The sequence below is a fragment of the Mesoplodon mirus genome (assembly GCF_964341445.2).
Source record: "Mesoplodon mirus genome assembly, contig: SUPER_14_unloc_2, whole genome shotgun sequence".
Lineage (NCBI taxonomy): Eukaryota > Metazoa > Chordata > Mammalia > Artiodactyla > Ziphiidae > Mesoplodon > Mesoplodon mirus.
This window is the reverse complement of record NW_028295783.1, coordinates 937203-955456: the sequence shown is the minus strand read 5'-3', so window position 1 is coordinate 955456 and position 18254 is coordinate 937203. Positions and strand designations below refer to the sequence as shown.

Below are 18254 nucleotides of genomic sequence, written 5' to 3'. Positions count from 1 at the left end.
CACCAATATTACCAAAATCACACTCCTTGTCATACACGCATCCAGCCGCATCCCTCACATACCACAGCCCTCACCACCATACTCCACACCCCTGTATACAGACACCGCTCCAGTATCCCCCCCACGCACATGAAAAGCCCACAGATGACACCAGATACACCGCTCCATCCTACGGCCAACAGACACCAAGCTCACGACATAGCTACGTCATGCAAATGTCCCTCTCTCGTCTACCACACCTGCTCCCTCAGCTTCCGGCACGGCCCATGCATGTTATTATGGTTTTAATTTCCTTTTTCAGCAATGCGGAGATTTCGAGACACTGCCTGGCCTACAGCACACCTAGCCCAGGTTCAGGAAGAAGGGGAGACCGCTCCCCCATCACACTGTGTCTCCTCCTCACTCTCTTCACCCTGTAAGGACTATCTGCACCCAGACAAAGAGGAAAGGGGCATGAAAATATACTACATGCAGGTACAAGTGAACAAGGGTGTTGCTGTCTCCTGGAAGACAAAGAAACCCTTGGAGTTGCCTGAAAAGCAGCTGACGATAGAAGAAGTGACCCTTCCTGAGGATGCGTGCACAGTAGGCACTTGCCCCTCTGATGTGTTCACCGAAAGCCTCCTGTCTGACAGTGAGCCCACTGGGGAGGAGAAAGAGTATGAGGAAAGGGCAGAGCCAGGCAGCCCATCAGGGTCACCTGCCGTCGAGGAGAGACCCAGTGCCAAGACACCGGACTGGATGGTGACCATGGAGACCGGCTTCAGGTGCATGGCCTGCTGCCGGGTCTTCCCCACCTTGGAGATCCTCCAGCAGCACGTGAAGGGCGGCGTCCTGCAGGGCTTCAGCTGCCGTGTCTTTCATCTCAACATGGCCCAGTGGATGGGCAATGTGGAATCCGAGAGCACACCTGAGGAGGAGGAGGAGGAGGAGGAAGAGAAGCAAGAAGAAAAGGAGAATGAGGGAGAGCAGCCCACGGGGGAAGGCCCCAGCCCAAAGAGACCCCGCAGGCAGGGTCTTTTCTCTCCTTTGAGTTCCAAACAGCAACTGAGATTCATGGGACAGAAGATCCTGGAGGACGGTGTGGCCGTCCCTTGGAAGAGGTAAGGCTTGAGGCTGGCAGTCTTCTGAGCCTATGTCACGGGGGCCCAGAGGAGTCTAAGGGAAGGGGCCGCACACATGTGCTGGTTTACCTAATGGCTCTGCAGTTGCATCAAATGGGACACACCCGGCACTAACAAAGGCATTGACCTCTGTTGACGTAAACAAGAAGGTGGAGCCTTTTCCTAGGAGTTTTCTCAGGGTCTGCACGATGGACCTCAACTCTTAGAGGACGTACTGCCAGCAGCTCCTTCTCGGCAGAGAGAGCCAGGAGTGGTCTCAAGAGAGGACAGGGGCCCTTGCAGGACCAGAACTTTGAGGTCTGAGAGCCTTGGGCCTGAGCCGAGATCTCACCCTGACCACTGGACCGAGCCTTCTGTGACAAAGGGGAATATGAAAGAGAGTCACGTGGAAATGAGGTCCCCCGAGATATGGAAATGTTCCAGAACCTTCGTTGCGTGGTAGTTGATCTGGAGCCAAGCTCACTGTGGTGTGTGTGGCTCTGAGCATTAAGGCAATGCTGGAGGGTAACCCTGACCAGCAGAGCTTGGAGTGCTTCTTGTCTCTTCCTGTCCTACCTCATTTGTTTTATCCCTTCCAGGGAGAAGAAAGGACCCTCGGGAGAGTAGCAGACAGAATGCCGTGGTCTGAAGGAGGATGAAGGGACCGGCACTCAGTCTAACATCATATGACAATAGAAGCGTCCTATGCAATAAAGGGCATTTTCCAAACCTTTCCTGGAGCTTTTATTTAAGGACATTTTTCTATCTATGCATCTATCTGTCATCTACATCTGTATCTTTCAAGGTTTGTGAACAAGCTTTCACATAAGCACTAGAGACGTCCGCCAGCATTTTCCAGAAGAGGCCTGCAAATTGCTGGGGACTCCTCACAAATAGGGAACGGCCACAACCCCTGCCACACAGACTATGCGCGTGGCCCTCCTGACGTACTCCCACTCTCTCTCTGAATTTCCCAACGTCTGAGATGAGGGTGCTGGCTGGAGGCAATGATCACGTGCAGGCTGAATCTTCTCCAGATTCTGATTCTCTTCCTGGGCATATCGTCCTCAAGCACAGTCTCCATGTCCCTGGCCACACTGATCTCTCTCCTTCAGTCCTTCCCTCCCTCCCTCTCCTGCCTCCCAGTGCAGAGAATACTTTTTTGCATTTGAGACGACATTTATTTTTGGTTCACAGAATTCTCACCTGTTCTACTGTGGCCTCCGTTGTGAACATTCCAAAGCTGAGACTTTTCTGTTTTTCTCCCTCATTTCTGCTGAGTCTTTACCTTCCTAATGCAGTGAACTCAGAGTGCCTAGCTGACTGGATGGGGAAAAAGATCCAGGGGGCAAAGAGAAATAATAAAAGAATATATCAGTTAATTTTTCATAGTGTTATCCAACTACATATTTTTAAAATTTTGGAATAATATTAGGAATCTTCTCTTTATAAAAAACTGAATTATCGGGCTTCCCTGGTGGAGCAGTGGTTAAGAATATGCCTGCGAATGCAGGGGACATGGGTTCGAGCCCTGTTCTGGGAAGATCCCACGTGCCACGGAGTAACTAAGCCCGCGCGCCACAACAACTGAGCCTGCGCTCTAGAGCCCGTGCCACATCTACCGAGCCCACCTGCCACAACTACGGAAGCCTGCGTGCCTAGAGCCCATGCTCCGCAACAAGAGAAGCCACTGCAATGAGAAGCCCGTGCACCACAGCCAAGAGGAGCCCCCGCTCACTGCAACTAGAGAACGCCCGCTAGCAGCAACAAAGACCCAATGCAGCCCCAAATAAATTAATTAATTTTAAAAAATTGAATTAGTTTCAAGGGTACAATGTATAAAAGTACAATAAAAGCCCCCCTTCAAACCCCCCAACCCCACTCTCAAGATGGAATCGATATGCTGTGATACAATTTATAGTCGTAGTACTACTCCTCCTCCCACCACATCCGAAATCCTCTGAGCCAGGTGCAGCAGCTTCCTTTCACAATGCTAGGACCCGCCACAAGACACATGATAATCCCTTTGGACATTTCAAGGAGCGGCACCAAGGGAACAGTACCGGGGAAATGCCACTGACAGCTCAGAATATCCATGGCATTTCTAGAGACTCGGCACTGCTCTCGCTCTGGGAATGAAGGTCCAAAAAGCACATCGGAGAATGTTCATAGTTGTAAACAAGCTCCACCTTTGAAACACGATCTACATAGAACCACATATACAAGCCTGCACGATGGATGAAGCCAAGGTCTCCTCCATGATTTCCCTTCTGACCACCTTATTGTCTCCTCAACCATAAAAGGTGAACTTGAAACTCAGGACCTTGCCTTGTCACCAGAAACATCCAAGCTTGGATCAGTCTTTCTAAGACCAGATACTTGCTCTCTGAACTATTAGAGACTTGTCACATACACACAGGTAGAACAGGATTATTTCTATCTACCTGGGGACATGGAGTCTTTCACATTGCTCCTGTTAAAACTCTCACAACAGCAAAACTTTACCTACAAAGGGTTCAAGCTATGACACTCCCAATTTCCACAAACCTCCTCAGCTCTTGTGAGTCACATGCAGCCAATTCAAGGAATTGGAAACATGGTTGTGAGGATGAAACTGACTTTGGGGCTCCCCTTGGATATGGTCTTCCAGACTTACCAAAAGGCCATTAAGAGGAAGGTTTACCCCACCTCAGGGAAACCCGAGGCAGTACTTGCAGTCAAGGGCTGGCCATGGCTTCTGAGCTACATCCAAAAAGAATTTCATACTGTACCTGGATCTGCTGAAGCCATTTCTGACTGTCCGAGAGCCAGCATGTACCGCTCCTCAACTGCCTCCATTGTGGCCGCTCCTCAACTGCCTCCATTGTGGATCATCAGTAGGGCTGTCAGATTTAGTAAATAAAAATACAGGATACCCAGTTAACCTTGAACTTCACATGAATAATAAGTCATTATTTTTAGTATAAGTAGATCCTATGAACTATTTGGGGCATACTTATCTTCAAAATGTACTCGTTGTTTTTCAAACATTCATATTTAACTAAACAGCCTATATTTCATCTGTCAACCCTACTCAGCAGAAATGATGGAGGCTCATAGAGATCCAGGAGACGCCTCAGCGCCTCCTCAGCTTTTATTTCTACGTCCTGGACAGCGAGCACGAACCTTCCACTCCATCATTGGCTAGAATGGAGGATATTCTCTGTTTTAGAGCTTTTTCTACTTGTCATTGTTATTATCTTCCTTATTTTAAAGAGATGTTTATTTTTCCCCAAACTTAATAGCTCATCCAAAAGTATTTCAAAGTTCATTAGACAAGGGAAAAACAACATGGTTCTGAAAAGTGAAGGAAACCGCCTGGTGTTTAGTAAAGAAGTAGTAGGGAGATTGAAAAAGCCAAACTTAATAAGCAGATCTCTCCAAGGGTATTTTCAGAGCTTGATACCCTCCCACACCCTGAAAATATTATTACATCAAGAATGTAGAACTGCTAACCAAATGTAAGGCTCCCATATGATTCTATCAAACTGAGGATGCTTCTTTACTAAGCAGTGAGCACACTTGCTGCCCCAGGGACCTTGGCAGTTGCAACGTAGGGCTCTTCCCTTTGGGATGGAAACAGCAAGTTTTCCTGTGGTCTACACGCTGGCCCCAAAAATACTACACTCCCAATACTTGTCAACTTTAAGTATTTTCCTACATATCTCCATTTTTCTGTTACTATTTGGGCTACATCCTAGACTTGACACTACATAAATTGCATTCAAGAAGATATTTTTAAAAGTTGGTAGGAAACCTTAAATCTATGGCTTGCAGTCCCTGGCTTAATTTCATCCAGGTGCATAAGGGTTTTCAAAAGTAGTCAGGTTAGTTACCCCGTATCACAGCCCCACGCTTGTGTCACAGATATAAAAATGGAACATGATATTTAAGGTTTTAGTTGCCAAATCATCAAGCCTCCCACACAGAGGCAATAGAGCAAAATGATTACAGAGGCATGGATTTTGATTTGCTCCAGCGTCTTGGGCAAGTCACTTGGCCTCTGTATTTATTTGTACTTATCTGCACTTATCTGTCACTTGGGGGTCATAATTGTACCTGGTCCATGGGTACGCTGTACAAATGATCTGTAAAGTAGTTACAAGAAACCGACACAGAGTAAGCACTCCACAGACATTGGCGTTTAGCTATTGGAAATAGTTCTCCGTGAAACAGATGACTTTATCAGTGGATGACTCGGTGGGAGACAGTGAATCACAGAATCACAGCATGTTGAAAGTGACCTAGTTCACACTCTTATGTGAAAAAAAGAAAAGTGTGCATGGGTAGAAAATGTCTGAAACTTTACCTAACAAAGAGTTCATCATGTTAGCATTGAGGATTAGAATAAATCAGGAAAGGAGGAAAGAAAAACTTGAGTGTAATTCCATTTCTCTATCATTTGTGTTTCTACACTGAGACTCTGAATACACTGGAAGTGCAATTTTTTTTAATGTGGCGGGATAAAGGTTTTCAAGTTTTCCTGATCCATCCATATTATTATCTCAGAATTGCTGGCAGTTCTTGCCATCTTCGGATCTACAACCATGTGAGTCAGTGGGCCATTCTGGATGGAGGAGATAATAGAGCAGAAGTGAAGAGAGAGGAAAGGAGAGACAAGATTTTCTCTTTTCTCTTCAAAGAGGAAAGGTCTTTGGAATGGGAACAACTCACAGCCAAACTTTGGGGAAAGGATGTGATGGAAAATGAGACAAACATCCTACCCCTGTGATGAGAAGGATTCCCTGGGCTGGATGGAGGGAGGTCACAGGTGGCTGGACAAGGAAAGCAACTAGGGAGAAACACACACAAGTGCAGGGCAAACACCCTGAGGCCACTCAGCCTGACTCCATGCAAACATGTGTCCAGCAGCCAGCCCTTCACCTGTGGCTCCCCAGCAAGACAGGTACCTCGGGGGTGCCAACTCATTCTGAGTCCATTATGCCTGGCCATTCATAAACCGCTGTCTAACGTGTGAGGAATAAACTCTCAATGTTTATGAGGAAACTGGGGAAGGAGATTGAAAGGTTACTTAAACGGAAAAAAAAGAAGTTCAGCAAGGCAGGATGGTAGAGAGACAAGAAAAAGACCTTAAAAGATAGAAAGGATTTGCCAAAGAAGAGAAAGAAAAAGAAATGATTCCGAATGGGTTAACCTGCAGCTAGGAAGTTAAGGAAGAATATTGATGGGTGAAGACTATGGAATAAAGCGAATAAAATTTATCCAAAATTGCTGAGAATATGGTAAGCAGCATGATTATCAAATTATGAATTGGCTGCAATGGCATTCTAGGGGGACACTAGGAAGGGGAAGCAAATGTTCCTGAGATGACAGTAGCAGGGGGAAAGTTGTTTCAGGGGAAGATCAGTCTTGCAGAGGGTGTATCAGAGGAGGGCAAGTGTGAGCAAGCAAGGAAATACTAAGTGTATACGGTTCCTTCACTGAGTGCACCCAGCCCCGCGGTCAGCCTTGAGAACAAGCAGGACTTCAGGTACTGGAGCTACATTTCAGTCATCAAGACTTGAGAAGACACCCTTAACTCAGGTCTTCTCTTCAAACTCCATCTTTCCTTCTTGACCTTCATTTGGCCTCTTCCCTTACCCTCCAGCTGTGGACTGAGGCCACAGAGCAAGATGGGTCACTAGTGTCCTCCATCCCCTGGCGACTGTGGTTCACATCACTGGAGTACCAAAGGCAATAACCAAGTAACAGACACAAGAGTGTATGAAGAAGAAGAGATTCTGATAAGGCTTTCTGTGACAGTGTGGGCCAAGTCGGCTCTATATGGCTGGTATCACGTGAATTATGAGCAGCCTTAGGGGAGAAGTTCTCAGAAGGCAGAGCCTGGCTCTCGAGAGGCTCTGTGTGCTCACAGCCCACTCCAAGACCTCAGTTACAGCTTCGGCCCCCAATATCTCTCCCTCTGCCTGCTCACAGTTTTTGAAGTCTTCTTTCCTCCACATTTCTCTTGAGAGGTGGAGGAGGAAGATGAGCTTCAGGCCAGCTCAGACTCCCCTGGGATCCCAGCAGGATGCCTATCATTAACCTCCCACCTTCTAGGAAACTCCTAAGATCTTCACATTTGGGGCAGTTCTCATTTCAGCTGTGCTTCAAATTGCTGGCTGGAGACGGCCTGTTGGAAGGTGGCTAAAAGCAAGTAGCAATCCTTCGGGCAGCCTGGCCCTTCTCGACTGTCAGACATCTTCAGGGATATTCTAGGAAATGTTGTTTGTTCTAGAGAAGGGAGGGAAACAATCCAATTGTCCAATAATGCTTGAATGGAAAATAAATGATGCTATATGCATGTGATCAAATAATATCAAACAGTCAAAAATCAAAGACCTAGATCTATATGGATTCACGTGGATAAATCTTGAAAACATAATATTGATTGAAAGAAAATAAGATAAAGATCGTTAGATTGTGATAACAGGTATGTAAGTATTTAAATATTTAAATCAATTCAACATATTGCTTCTATATATAGAGATGCAAGAAAATAAACTTTATCCAAAGAACACATTATTTACATTTAATATGCTCATTTATCTAGGAGACCCAAAAGAACTCACAGATAAACTAGCAGGAACTAATAAGACGGTTCAACAAGGCACACACATACAAGATCAATAAATTTTAAAAATCAATCAGGCTCCTCTACACTGGCGATAACAAATTAGAAACTGTAAAAGAAAATAAGAAAAAAAGAAGATCTAAAAATTGTCACAAGAGCCATATAAATTATTTAGAGCTAAGCATACGTAGAAGGCAATATAACTAACAAACTGAGTACGAACAGTTAAACTCCGCCCAACCCAAGGTTAGGAAAAGACTGTTGTTACTTTATGAGAACAGACCCTCTTCTTAAGGAGCAGATCAGTAAGTGAGAGTGAATCAAAGAAACACAGCATTTGAAAAGTCAGCTAGTCCAAGCCTCTTGATCGCACATACAGAAGCTGAAGCCCAGATAGGTTGAGTTACTTGCTAAAGGGCCCAATGTCCTGACTCAAGGACTAGCATTTTTCACTCAGTCGCAAGACACAATCAAATGCAGTACCTTGGAGAGAGATGGGGAAAAAATGAAGAAATCAATTATATAGTTCCTCATCTTTAAGTACAGAAATAGCTGTGACAAAATTACACGTATTGAGGGAAAATTGAAGTGCAGAGTTTAAAATGTCAATAATCCACAGGGAAACTGGAGACCATTTAAAATATTCATATTAAATCTCTCTAGAAAAGACATTAAAAGATGTCCAATCAAAATGTGAATTTTATAATAGACATGGTATGATACAATTTATAATAGATATGGTAGGAACCTTTCCCTTTCACGGGAAAGCATCGGCTGGGAAAAAGGAATTGTTCTTGAAAATGGGGCCTGTGCTACTGCAGACACTGTGCTCACCCTAGGTCCACCGAATGCACTGATGTCAGCACTGAGGTCACAGAATTCCGCTGTGCGCCTGGCAACCTTGCAAACATAACAGCCCTGGTGAGCACTAGGCAGTACTGCTGGTTCACTAAGTGGTACAAGTTTTTCAGCCATTTAGGAGACTTGACTATTTTTGTTTGTATTGAATCATTTCAACGGATTGCCCAAGAGCCAAGAAGGGCCAACCTGTAGGGAAGAGGAGGAGTTGGACATCTCTTGAGGCATCTTCTAAGGGAGACTTCTAGTTGGTACGATGGAACGGCGACAAAAGAGGAAACATCTGGAAAATGAAGAGTCCCAGGAAACTGCCGAGAACGGAGGAGGTATGTGGGGGGAAACTTGTCTGGGGCACATGGGTTTCTGCCAAACTGAAGCTTCTCTAGGAAGCGGGGGACTGAGAACGTGTCACCTGTGAAGCAGGGAGCGAGAGACCTTGTCTCACTGATGCTGCCGTATCTATCTGGAGGGCCCCTGTGGTGTGAGACGGCACAGAACGGCCAGATGCCCCCTGGGAGATGGGAGGTCAGCTCCGCTGGTCTGAGGACTCTCTCCTGGGGCAGCCGGGCCTGGAGCTTTGTCGGACTCACAGCAGGCTGCATCCTGCTTGCACAGACCTAGAGGTGCAGCTTTTCTCAGTCCCCGATTTCTCTCTTATTCTCTTGGATCTTTCCCTGGGGTCATGAGGTGGGGGATGTGAAGGATGCAAGGATGCTGAGAGAGACCCATGAGTTGCTTGGCCTCTTTTACCAAAGTGGAAAGAGAAGCCCCATGAGTTGAAGGCCCTGTTGAAAAATATCTTGACAAGTGGAATGCACTTTGAAAGAAGATTGTTTGTCTAGGGATGGTGTCATATTGAAAGCAAGGAGGATTTATTCCTTCAACAGGAAGAATTTCCCAAAGGAGATCAAGGGAAGGGAAGGGTTTTCCAGAGACTGAGACCACGTGAGCGGGGGTGAGAAATGGCCTCAGGGTCCTGCGGGGAGCTCTGAGAGCCACGGGCCACGTGGTGCCTGCGTGCATTAAATGTAGGCGAGTAGCTTGCCCTGGGAGAGGTGTGGTCACCCCAGAGCTCAAGCTAGAGGCCTCTGCCCCAGATTAGAGCCCAGTAGCTCCTAACAGGCCCAGGGCCCTGGAGACTGTAGGATGGGCCCTGGGAATGGAGCTCTAGACAGCAGGCAGATTTCCAGGCAGTGGCTGGGACAGGCTGGGGAAGGCAATGACTGCCCCTGACCATTCAGAATATTTTGCTCTATGTTCCTGTGTGTGTGTGGGTGTGTGAGTGTGTGTGTGTGTGTGTGTGTGTGTGTGTGTGTGTGTGTGTGTGGTAGTGCAGAGAAGAGCGAGATGAATGGGGTTAGAGTGCTTACCAGATATAAAGTCTGCGTGGTAAAGTTCTTGTCACCCTGCCTGGACCTGGCTGACACTCGGTGTACGTAAGAGTGTATACAGAATTCTTGTTAGGGGTGTTTTATGAGACAGTAACTCATACACCCATGTACACTCTGATGCAGCAAAAATATCACACACCCCACATATAACTTCCTTATTAAACCACACACAGCACATGGAGGTATATACACGGATCCCTCCTGTACTACGTTCTCATACAACCCACCTGTATCACAATCCTCTCCTCCAACACCAAACGCTGGAGATGAGATATGTATATAGACACTCACACTATATATATAGGACACACACACACACACACACTATATATATATATATATATATATATATATATATATATATATATATATATATATATATATATATGTATCTCCACAACTCTCGCACAAACACAGCTAACTTCAGCCATCGCTAAATACCTCTGTAAGAACCAGTCACGTGTCATACACACCACACTTGTAACACATTCTTGAGTAATGCCAGACCCGCTTTGTACAAACCACAGTAAACCACAGTCTCAGTAACCCATGTCAGGATTGCCAGAGAAAATATGGGCTATCCAGTTCAATTTGAATTCCAGATAAACAACAAGTAATTTTTCAGTATCAGTATGTCCCAAATATTGTATGGGCCATACTTACACTAAAACTAAGTAAGAACAAATACTGCATGGGAATACTTACACTAAAAAATTATTCTGGGTTTATCTGAAACTGAAATTTAACTGGGTGCCTTGTATTCTTGTTCGCTAAGTCTGGCAACCCTTATATACTTACCACCAGCTGATGTATTATATATTTATTGTAGTTTTGTTTAGTGTGTGTCTTCCCATACTAGAATGTGCAGCGTTACCAAAGACTACAACAATGGAAGAGTGCCGGATACAAAGGAGTAGCTGCTTACTGAATCTTGGTGAATGAATGAATGAACACGCACCATAAATACAAGCCACACCATGTAATGAGGAAACGTTACATGTCCCAGAATTCCTGACTTCTGAACAGAAAAAATGCACACAAAGGCCACAGACACAGATAGACACATCTGCACTGTGCTCCCCATGCCAACCCCACACTTACCACAGACTTAACTGATACACATCACTCACTCTTCCCACACACTCACAGTCACCACCGAGGCCTACATTACCAACTAGACAGTGAGAGAATAAGTATTGATTGGAATTAAATCCTGGAGGATCCACTGGGAACCACACTCTCAACTGTGTGTATTCACTGCACCTGACACGTGTCACACACTCAGTAAATATTTGTGGACAGAGGACTGATGAACCCACCCTGAGCCTTTCATTCCTCCCTCAGGAATCTCGAAGTCACAAGAGGATCCCCCTCGGCTTGGATCCACTGTGGTGGCCCAAGGCTGCAGCCCAGGGGCAGTGGAGGTCTCCTCCGCCCCTAAATACTTCTTCTGTACTTCTACTCCGCGCAAGCTCAGCTACGCTGGTAAGGGCGCGGGGCTCCTCAGGTGAGGGGGTGCTTGGCTGTGAGGCAGGAGGCACACAGATCCCAGGGAGGCTGAGAGGAAATCCAGGGTCATCAGAGGTGATGAGGGCTCTGTGGAGGAGCCTGGGCAGGATGGCTGAGCTGTTCCGAGGGCGTGGATGCCAGCTGAGTCTGGGGGGGCGGTGTGAATACTGGTAGTACCATGGTGGGGAAGTCAAGGAGCAGGGGCCGGAAAGGTCTGGGCTTGAGGTGGAGGGAAGAGGGACCAGATTAAGCATCTTCAGAGGAAAATGTAGGCTTTGTCTTTGCCTTTGCTTCCAGAGAAGGACAGAGTTCTGCATCATACACCTCCAGCCTGAGAGCAGGACCATCCAGCTCAGGTCCACACAGCTCACACATACATCTGCCCTCCAGGCACAGCCCTTCTCACAGCACACATAAACCCCAAGCACCACAGCCCCTTTCCACAAGTAACGCACCACCGATATTACCAAAATCACACTCCTTGTCATACACGCATCCAGCCGCATCCCTCACATACCACAGCCCTCACCACCATACTCCACACCCCTGTATACAGACACCGCTCCAGTATCCCCCCCACGCACATGAAAAGCCCACAGATGACACCAGATACACCGCTCCATCCTACGGCCAACAGACACCAAGCTCACGACATAGCTACGTCATGCAAATGTCCCTCTCTCGTCTACCACACCTGCTCCCTCAGCTTCCGGCACGGCCCATGCATGTTATTATGGTTTTAATTTCCTTTTTCAGCAATGCGGAGATTTCGAGACACTGCCTGGCCTACAGCACACCTAGCCCAGGTTCAGGAAGAAGGGGAGACCGCTCCCCCATCACACTGTGTCTCCTCCTCACTCTCTTCACCCTGTAAGGACTATCTGCACCCAGACAAAGAGGAAAGGGGCATGAAAATATACTACATGCAGGTACAAGTGAACAAGGGTGTCGCTGTCTCCTGGAAGACAAAGAAACCCTTGGAGTTGCCTGAAAAGCAGCTGACGATAGAAGAAGTGACCCTTCCTGAGGATGCGTGCACAGTAGGCACTTGCCCCTCTGATGTGTTCACCGAAAGCCTCCTGTCTGACAGTGAGCCCACTGGGGAGGAGAAAGAGTATGAGGAAAGGGCAGAGCCAGGCAGCCCATCAGGGTCACCTGCCGTCGAGGAGAGACCCAGGGCCAAGACACTGGACTGGATGGTGACCATGGAGACCGGCTTCAGGTGCATGGCCTGCTGCCGGGTCTTCCCCACCTTGGAGATCCTCCAGCAGCACGTGTAGGGCGGTGTCCTGCAGGGCTTCAGCTGCCGTGTCTTTCATCTCAACATGGCCCAGTGGATGGGCAATGTGGAATCCGAGAGCACCCCTGAGGAGGAGGAGGAGGAGGAGGAGGAGGAGGAGGAAGAGAAGCAAGAAGAAAAGGAGAATGAGGGAGAGCAGCCCACGGGGGAAGGCCCCAGCCCAAAGAGACCCCGCAGGCAGGGTCTTTTCTCTCCTTTGAGTTCCAAACAGCAACTGAGATTCATGGGACAGAAGATCCTGGAAGACGGTGTGGCCGTCCCTTGGAAGAGGTAAGGCTTGAGGCTGGCAGTCTTCTGAGCCTATGTCACGAGGGCCCAGAGGAGTCTAAGGGAAGGGGCCGCACACATGTGCTGGTTTACCTAATGGCTCTGCAGTTGCATCAAATGGGACACACCCAGCACTAACAAAGGCATTGACCTCTGTTGACGTAAACAAGAAGGTGGAGCCTTTTCCTAGGAGTTTTCTCAGGGTCTGCACGATGGACCTCAACTCTTAGAGGACGTACTGCCAGCAGCTCCTTCTCGGCAGAGAGAGCCAGGAGTGGTCTCAAGAGAGGACAGGGGCCCTTGCAGGACCAGAACTTTGAGGTCTGAGAGCCTTGGGCCTGAGCCGAGATCTCACCCTGACCACTGGACCGAGCCTTCTGTGACAAAGGGGAATATGAAAGAGAGTCACGTGGAAATGAGGTCCCCCGAGATATGGAAATGTTCCAGAACCTTCGTTGCGTGGTAGTTGATCTGGAGCCAAGCTCACTGTGGTGTGTGTGGCTCTGAGCATTAAGGCAATGCTGGAGGGTAACCCTGACCAGCAGAGCTTGGAGTGCTTCTTGTCTCTTCCTGTCCTACCTCATTTGTTTTATCCCTTCCAGGGAGAAGAAAGGACCCTCGGGAGAGTAGCAGACAGAATGCCGTGGTCTGAAGGAGGATGAAGGGACCGGCACTCAGTCTAACATCATATGACAATAGAAGCGTCCTATGCAATAAAGGGCATTTTCCAAACCTTTCCTGGAGCTTTTATTTAAGGACATTTTTCTATCTATGCATCTATCTGTCATCTACATCTGTATCTTTCAAGGTTTGTGAACAAGCTTTCACATAAGCACTAGAGACGTCCGCCAGCATTTTCCAGAAGAGGCCTGCAAATTGCTGGGGACTCCTCACAAATAGGGAACGGCCACAACCCCTGCCACACAGACTATGCGCGTGGCCCTCCTGACGTACTCCCACTCTCTCTCTGAATTTCCCAACGTCTGAGATGAGGGTGCTGGCTGGAGGCAATGATCACGTGCAGGCTGAATCTTCTCCAGATTCTGATTCTCTTCCTGGGCATATCGTCCTCAAGCACAGTCTCCATGTCCCTGGCCACACTGATCTCTCTCCTTCAGTCCTTCCCTCCCTCCCTCCCCTGCCTCCCAGTGCAGAGAATACATTTTTGCATTTGAGACGACATTTATTTTTGGTTCACAGAATTCTCACCTGTTCTACTGTGGCCTCCGTTGTGAACATTCCAAAGCTGAGACTTTTCTGTTTTTCTCCCTCATTTCTGCTGAGTCTTTACCTTCCTAATGCAGTGAACTCAGAGTGCCTAGCTGACTGGATGGGGAAAAAGATCCAGGGGGCAAAGAGAAATAATAAAAGAATATATCAGTTAATTTTTCATAGTGTTATCCAACTACATATTTTTAAAATTTTGGAATAATATTAGGAATCTTCTCTTTATAAAAAAACTGAATTATCGGGCTTCCCTGGTGGAGCAGTGGTTAAGAATATGCCTGCGAATGCAGGGGACATGGGTTCGAGCCCTGTTCTGGGAAGATCCCACGTGCCACGGAGTAACTAAGCCCGCGCGCCACAACTACTGAGCCTGCGCTCTAGAGCCCGTGCCACATCTACCGAGCCCACGTGCCACAACTACGGAAGCCTGCGTGCCTAGAGCCCATGCTCCGCAACAAGAGAAGCCACTGCAATGAGAAGCCCATGCACCACAGCCAAGAGGAGCCCCCGCTCACTGCAACTAGAGAACGCCCGCTAGCAGCAACAAAGACCCAATGCAGCCCCAAATAAATTAATTAATTTTAAAAAATTGAATTAGTTTCAAGGGTACAATGTATAAAAGTACAATAAAAGCCCCCCTTCAAACCCCCCAACCCCACTCTCAAGATGGAATAGATAAGCTGTGATACAATTTATAGTCGTAGTACTCCTCCTCCTCCCACCACATCCGAAATCCTCTGAGCCAGGTGCAGCAGCTTCCTTTCACAATGCTAGGACCCGCCACAAGACACATGATAATCCCTTTGGACATTTCAAGGAGCGGCACCAAGGGAACAGTCCCGGGGAAATGCCACTGACAGCTCAGAATATCCACGGCATTTCTAGAGCCTCGGCACTGCTCTCGCTCTGGGAATGAAGGTCCAAAAAGCACATCGGAGAATGTTCATAGTTGTAAACAAGCTCCACCTTTGAAACACAATCTACATAGAACCACATATACAAGCCTGCACGATGGATGAAGCCAAGGTCTCCTCCATGATTTCCCTTCTGACCACCTTATTGTCTCCTCAACCATAAAAGGTGAACTTGATACTCAGGGCCTTGCCTTGACACCAGAAACATCCAAGCTTGGATCAGCCTTTCTAAGACCAGATACTTGCTCTCTGAACTATTAGAGACTTGTCACATACACACAGGTAGAACAGGGTTATTTCTATCTACCTGGGGACCTGGAGTCTTTCACATTGCTCCTGTTAAAACTCTCACAACAGGAAAACTTTACCTACAAAGGGTTCAAGCTATGACACTCCCAACTTCCACAAACCTCCTCAGCTCTTGTGAGTCACATGCAGCCAATTCCAGGAATTGGAAACATGGTTGTGAGGATGAAACTGACTTTGGGGCTCCCTTTGGATATGGTCTTCCAGACTTACCAAAAGGCCATTAAGAGGACGGTTTACCCCACCTCAGGGAAACCCGAGGCAGTACTTGCAGTCAAGGGCTGGCCATGGCTTCTGAGCTACATCCAAAAAGAATTTCATACTGTACCTGGATCTGCTGAAGCCATTTCTGACTGTCCGAGAGCCAGCATGTACCCCTCCTCAACTGCCTCCGTTGTGGGTCATCAGTAGGGCTGTCAGATTTAGTAAATAAAAATACAGGATACCCAGTTAAAGTTGAACTTCACATGAAAAATAAGTCTTTATTTTTAGTATAAGTAGATCCTATGAAGTATTTGGGGCATACTTATCTTCAAAATGTACTTGTTGTTTTTCAAACATTCATATTTAACTAAACAGCCTATATTTTATCTGTCAACCCTACTCAGCAGAAATGATAGAGGCTCATAGAGATCCAGGAGACACCTCAGCGCCTCCTCACCTTTTATTTCTACGTCCTAGACAGCGAGCACGAACCTTCCACTCCCAGTCATTGGCTAGAATGGAGGATATTCTCTGTTTTAGAGCTTTTTCTACTTGTCATTGATATTATCTTCCTTATTTTAAAGAGATGTTTATTTTTCCCCAAACTTAATAGCTCATCGAAAAGTATTTCAAAGTTCATTAGACAAGGGAAAAACAACATGGTTCTGAAAAGTGAAGGAAACCGCCTGGTGTTTAGTAAAGAAGTAGTAGGGAGATTGAAAAAGCCAAACTTAATAAGCAGATCTCTCCAAGGGTATTTTCAGAGCTTGATACCCTCCCACACCCTGAAAATATTATTACATCAAGACTGTAGAACTGCTAACCAAATGTAAGGCTCCCATATGATTCTATCAAACTGAGGATGCTTCTTTACTAAGCAGTGAGCACACTTGCTGCCCCAGGGACCTTGGCAGTTGCAACGTAGGGCTCTTCCCTTTGGGATGGAAACAGCAAGTTTTCCTGTGGTCTACACGCTGGCCCCAAAAATACTACACTCCCAATACTTGTCAACTTTAAGTATTTTCCTACATATCTCCATTTTTCTGTTACTATTTGGACTACATCCTAGACTTGACATTACATAAATTGCATTCAAGAAGCTATTTTTAAAAGTTGGTAGGAAACCTTAAATCTATGGCTTGCAGTCCCTGGCTTACTTTCATCCAGGTGCATAAGGGTTTTCAAAAGTAGTCAGGTTAGTTACCCCATATCACAGCCCCACGCTTGTGTCACAGATATAAAAATGGAACATGATATTTAAGGTTTTAGTTGCCAAATCATCAAGCCTCCCAGACAGAGGCAATAGAGCAAAATGATTACAGAGGCATGGATTTTGATTTGCTCCAGTGTCTTGGGCAAGTCACTTGGCCTCTGTATTTATTTGTACTTATCTGCACTTATCTGTCACTTGGGGGTCATAATTGTACCTGGTCCATGAGTACGTTGTACAAATGATCTGTAAAGTAGTTACAAGAAACCGACACAGAGTAAGCACTCCACAGACATTGGCTATTAGCTATTGAAAATATTTCTCCGTGAAACAGATGACTTTATCCGTGGATGACTCGGTGGGAGACAGTGAATCATAGAATCACAGCATGTTGAAAGTGACCTAGTTCACACTCTTATGTGAAAAGAAGAAAAGTGTGCATGGGTAGAAAATGTCTGAAACTTTACACAACAAAGAGTTCATCATGTTAACTTGGAGGATTAGAATAAATCAGGAAAGGAGGAAAGAAAAACTTGAGTGTAATTCAATTTCTCTATCATTTGTGTTTCTACACTGAGACTCTGAATACACTGGAAGTGCAATTTTTTTTAATGTGGCGGGATAAAGGTTTTCAAGTTTTCCTGATCCATCCGTATTATTATCTCAGAATTGCTGGCATTTCCTGCCATCTTTGTATCTACACCCATGTGAGTCAGTGGGCCATTCTGGACGGAGGAGATAATAGAGCAGAAGTGAAGTGAGAGAAAAGGAGAGACAAGATTTTCTCTTTTCTCTTCAAAGAGGAAAGGTCTTTGGAATGGGAACAACTCACAACCAAACTTTGGGGAAAGGATGTGATGGAAAATGAGACAAACATCCTACCCCTGTGATGAGAAGGATTCCCTGGGCTGGATGGAGGGAGGTCACAGGTGGCTGGACAAGGAAACCAACTAGGGAGAAACACACACAAGTGCAGAGCAAACACCCTGAGGCCACTCAGCCTGACTCCATGCAAACATGTGTCCAGCAGACAGCCCTTCACCTGTGGCTCCCCAGCAAGACAGGTACCTCGGGGGTGCCAACTCATTCTGAGTCCATTATGCCTGGCCATTCATAAACCGCTGTCTAACGTGTGAGGAATAAACTCTCAATGTGTATGAGGAAATTGGGGAAGGAGATTGAAAGGTTACTTAAACGGAAAAAAAAGAAGTTCAGGAAGGCAAGATGGTAGAGAGACAAGAAAAAGACCTTAAAAGATAGAAAGGATTTGCCAAAGAAGAGAAAGAAAAAGAAATGATTCCGAATGGGTTAACCTGCAGCTAGGAAGTTAAGGAAGATTATTGATGGGTGAA

At 46.5% G+C, this 18254-nt stretch overlaps 1 pseudogene across 1 annotated transcript in view; it reads left to right on the top strand.

Moving 5' to 3' along the window:
- Positions 1 to 17613, top strand: part of LOC309816135 (protein FAM170A-like) — a 44546-nt pseudogene extending 26933 nt beyond the window's left edge. The window contains exon 4 of the transcript in view: positions 17570 to 17613. The product of the transcript in view is annotated as a protein FAM170A-like (transcript). The remainder of the gene's footprint in view (positions 1 to 17569) is intronic.
- Positions 17614 to 18254: the final 641 nt, after the last annotated feature.